Source organism: Megalops cyprinoides, chromosome 3 (genome assembly GCF_013368585.1).
Source record: "Megalops cyprinoides isolate fMegCyp1 chromosome 3, fMegCyp1.pri, whole genome shotgun sequence".
Classification (NCBI taxonomy): Eukaryota; Metazoa; Chordata; class Actinopteri; order Elopiformes; family Megalopidae; genus Megalops; species Megalops cyprinoides.
In genome coordinates, this window is record NC_050585.1 from 9927003 (window position 1) to 9932615 (window position 5613).

Below are 5613 nucleotides of genomic sequence, written 5' to 3' on the forward strand. Positions count from 1 at the left end.
TTTTTTTTTTAAATCTTCTGCCGTCATATAGGCCTAAAATACAAATTCCATAAAACTAGACGCGAAACAGTGCGCGCAAACAGGTGTAGCCACATTCATTGTTTGGCAGTTCAATTAAATTCTGAAAAAAACATCTGATGTTAGCCAATAATATTCTTCTGTTCACCTTGTCTACCAAGCGTCATGCCTAATACACAATATATCACAAGTGATATACTATAAAATAATCCTTGCACGTAAGTTATGGACTTACGCCCCACAGATTGTCCGTTGCGGAATACCATGACTTCAGGTCTGAGAGTATATCCAATTTCCGCTGAGATGACACTGACATATTATCAGGGCGTCATGCATGGCCATAAACCTGTTAGAAATCCCCTTTGAAGAGACATATTTCAATAGCAAAAACATACTTTGGATATTTTGATGGACATGCCCACTGCTATGTTTTTTTTTTCATTTATAAAACCTTTATTTCAAGGCGACGACAGTACTGTACACTTAATTAAATTGTTTAGTTGTAATTGCTACTGAATTGTATTCAGTGGGGTACAGAGTGCTGTAGTGCAAGATTTGGGGTGTCAGATACAACGTCAAATAGCCTACTTTAATGAATTTCCCCCACGTTTAATATCAAACTGTATAACATATTAAACTAAAAATGATTGTTCACAGATGTTTAATTTCTTAATTGTTAAATCACATTTACGAAAGGCCTCAACAAAGGGAAGTTTCTTATTGTGCATTTCGTAAATTCATAGCTCCGCCTATCCGGAATAAACCACATACCATAGTAAATGGGCTGGGTATACAGTCCGGATACTTTCCCTCTGTCCGTTTCACCGCGCTAAATCACAAATAGGAAAACGAATAGAAAAACTAGTCTTTTCTGTTATAAAGACACATTTTAAGATCTTTTTCAGCTTTTAAATTATGCTCTGCTCTCTCTCGTTTGTTATTTTCATTTTGTTATGATTATTATTTTTAGGTATTTTAATATACCCAACCAAGGTGTGCTAGGATGCAATATATCATTAAATCAACAACAAAAACAAATACAGATGAAACACAGAAACAAATACAGAGAAAAAAAAAAAAAAAAACAAAACAAAACAAAAAAAAAAAAAAAACTGGGTTTTAAACAATTCAAGGGAATCATTGTTCCTATTCTCCTAGGACAACAACTCCACAGTCAAAGATCATACCAACTAAAGCATCTCAGACACCTGTCTGTCACTAGATAAGGAGATGTGGCTGTGATTCACTCAGGAAGCCAAGTGTCGAAGGATCAAGGTTACAAGTAGTGTCCTGATAACTACTTCCGCCACACCTTTAGTTACAGCGTCACTAAACCTTGTTGGCTGCTGAACAGACCTGGAGTAGAGGATCACCTACTGGTGGTGGGTAAGAAAAGCTGTCAACTGTACTAAACATAACTACTGGCATATTACTGCTATTATTTATTAAAACCTTTTCTTCCTTTTTTCCACTTTATGCAACGTTTTATAAGGTATAGATTCCAAATGCATTTGCCTACATGTAGCACTGTCTTTCTTCATCTCAGCACCAGCCTGCATCCTTATAATTTAAAAACTTTCTAGACAAACGTTTTCTTTACCAAGGAGAGTGCTTCTGCTATACAGAGGCGGTAGTTCTTAGTGGGGCTCCTGCAAAGTCCCAAAAAGGCCTGACACAGACAGAGACAACATTTTTGTGGAAACCGTTGACAAGTGGAGACATACTAACCAGGTTAGAAAATTAGGCTCTTTCAAGGAGATGGAGTGAATGAGGTTATAGTAATATTAAACTTTTTGTTGCTCCTCACTGACATTCAAGAAGAAACCTTTTTGAAAGGTATATTATTTACTTTTGTATGTCTGACTACCCAATTCATAAATTTGGGCTGACAGAATCAATACAAAAAATGGGGAAGTAATAAGATACTCATAAAACCCTAATTCCATTATTGGATTGGAAATAATGAAGTAGATAAATTATATATTGTCTTAGAATATCTAAATTAGAATTTACACACACACACACACACATATATATATATATATATATATATATATATATCCGAGTTCTCTTGGCATGTTGCACTCTCAAAGATGCCTTCCCTTCCAGAAGTTATCTTGTCACTTACATGTCTCTCTAGCCCTTTCTTAGTGAGGTGGTGGACCAAAAAATACTTGTCTGTGACTTTCCTTAAGGGTTGTTGTCATGGAGACAACACCAAGAGCCCAAGGCAGGCAGAACAGTCAGCAGAGGGGCAAACGCAGCGTGATTCCCTCATTATGGTCTGAGGCAGCCATGCTAGCAGTCAAAATGTCGTCCTCTCCGTGTGGCTCCCCAGTCTATACCACTGATGGCCTGTTACTTTCTGCTGATGTGGACCCAGCTCCTCCATTATCCATGTGTGATACCAGCCTTTTAGCAGTGTTATTTTATGGTAGGATAAATATATGCCAGTAGACCTTGATTCTCTGAAGAAAGAGTACTGCAGGAGCATCCTGTCATTTGAAGTAATTGTTAATACCGGAATATTTGTGAGTGATAAATAAACTCTTAAAATGCTTACCATATGTGTATACTGCTGCACTTGTATATTGAGAATTCCTGTTTGTTTGGGAGAAGCAATGTTTTCACAAATTGGGTTATTACCTCTCTGGGTCTGTCCTTCATCCAGAGATCCAAAGTTATTTTCTTAACCATTACACTGAAAGCAGTACTTGATTGACAATTTTGCCATGTTTCCTGCTGACCTCGGATCTGTCACAGACTGCAAGAGTACAAGCTGCAACGGGTTAACAGATGTACAAGGATATTCAAATTATGGTTTCCAAGATGGAGTTCATTCTCGACTGTCAACAATGGTGTTGTTTTGAAAGGCAGAGGAAAACTTTCTTGGACAATGCCTCTGTCCTTGTAAGGTTGAAAATAAACATTTCACATACGTTTGTGTATTTTTTTCAGTTACTGCTGTTTTTGTCCTGGGGAAGCATGAAATTGAATCATGTCTCAGGTTCTTTCAGTGGAAAAGGCCCCTTGAGGCCTCCACAAGGTATTTAAATCCTTTATCAAACATGAGATTGACAGCCATTCCAGGCCCATAGAGATCAATGGTCTATTGGTCTAAACTTGAAGGTTTAAACCCCTGCTGCTTTGGTTGCAACTGGTCCCAATGTGTTTGTTGTTGTTGCTTGAACAGTGATTAGGCTGGCACATATCAGGGGGTGATCTTTTTGTATTATTGGCATTATCGGTACAAGTGAATCCAGAAACGGACTAAACTGGTCGCATTAATAACATTCGACTCATACAGTGCACACAAATTCCGCACGTCATATGCCAGTGATGCTTCATATAAAAATATACTCAATGCTGCCTCTCACGAAGCTGGTGAATGGCCCCACCGCTGTTGCGTTGCCATTCTGGCATCCATCCCATCGTCTCGGCCCTCAGTATGAATTCCTAAGCAAGCGTGCAGATGGCTCAGCTGCACACGCAGAAAGCAAAATCAAACCGAATCAAGCCGCCGCTTCCTGGGAACCTGGATTCCATATAAAGGCATTTCCTCCCGTCGCCTCCTTCCCTCTCTGACACTTTGGCAGCGCCGCCACTGACTCAGCCCTCCCCGCCCTCCTCTCTCCCCGGCGCCCCATCGGCGCGGCTGCCTAATCACCCCTCATTGAGCTTGCGCCGCTAATTGGCAGCCGCTCAGTCATTGAGAATGCATCTGCTACCTGTTTGTACCAATTAGCAGATGCGAAACACTCTGGTGACACCTTAGCCTCTTCAACGGGTTAACAGATGTGGCAATTAGCGGCTCATTTGAAAATCGGCTCGTTTAAGCACAAGGGCCCTTAATAACATCACGGCTAGGGCTGTTTTCACTCTATCATTTTTGTTGTTGTTTTTTTGTTTTTTTTTGGTGCTGTAATATTGAGGCATTGGCAAGGGAAACCTGGTGTGTTGACAAACAAATGCTGATTGACTGTTAAGCACTCATACCCGTGGCTAATAACACAGCAATGTTGCAAAGTATTGCAGAGAAAGAGGACAATACTGTTGCACACCAGATACAAAGCACTGGAGAACAGTAGGTGGTTTTGGTTCAATGATGGGTAAAAAGATATTCAAGAGAACAGTGACAGAGCATTAATAGCTGAATGAATTATGTAACCCGTGAGAGGCTGACATAATTACACTTTAGACACGGGAGTAACAAGTGATCATTCTCATACAGCTTGGGGTATTAGCTGAGCTCATGACTGTCCTATTTGTATAAATCTGTCACTGAAATTCATTATCCTTTTATACAGTGCGTCTGTTTTTTTTTTTTCTTTAGAAATGAAACTGGAATGACCTTCTCCAGACCGCAGGATCCGAAACAAATGACATTTGAAAGTTTGTTTTGATGTTGACTTTTACATACTATATGTGATACATGCTGCATATAACATCCACAAAATGTAGTAATTTCTTGCTCATCCTAAAGCAAAAAAATCATGTTGTTTCATATAAATCCATCCTCAATTTGCTCTGTTGTCATGATCTCAGATGGACATATAGAGGTTTTAGTAGAAATATATTTTGTTTTCTTTTAAGCACTTTCCTATGGTTGTACTTATTTGAATTTGATACCATTAAATTAAAGCATACAATTGAAAAATATGCAACAGAGAATCTCTGTACATATATACAGAGAAAAGATATGGAGTTGTTCGCCATCAACTGGCAATATCAACTATATTTATTAAAGAAAGCAATGACGAATCATTTTTTTCATCATTAGGTAAACAGAACCTAAAGCTAAAAAGCTTCAAACAGAAGAAACTGAAGCCTGACTCGAGTCTGATTTTCACCAGCAGTTTGCATGTGTACGCAAATCAAACTGCGTGTGTAATTTGCTCTGAGGGTATGTCAAACGCTTATTCTCTTGCAACCAATGAGGAAGAAGAGCTTGTTACCAGGCAGTTTTTTAATGCTTTTTTTAGAGGTTGATACCTTGAGTCATGGCTCATGGCTTTTTAGTGCAGTGTGAGATTGCAAGATGCACTATGGTCCTGGGGCTGTGGAGAAAAAAGTTTCACTGGTTATGTAGGTCATCTTATACTGAGGACACAAGGCCTCTCAGCTGGGTCATATTTGTTGTGAAAGGGCAGGAGTGTAAAAGGGGGTTACAGGTTCAAGTCCAGAGTGCAGCTCTTTTGCAATAACCTTGGGCAAGGTGACTCTCCTGAAATGCTTCAGACAACATCAATCTGAACAATCAGTACAAACCAGATTATGGAATCTCTATAATGTGATGCCAAGTCAGCTCAGATACTGTGTGTGAAAATGAATGAAACAGTCGCCCTAATATGGCTATTTGTGTTATACAATGTTTTTAGGCCTACACCAGTCCATGGGAACGCAATCTGATAGATAATTCATATTTGTCCAGATTCACAGTTCATTACTTCACAGCAGTATTCAGCATTTCACTGTAAACACATATGCCAGTGATAATGTAATTCCATTGAAATCACACAACATCTGCATATCTGCCTGGTTTAGGGCACTGAGATGCAGAATCGCACTGATGTGGTGTCAGACAAATCTGTGCTC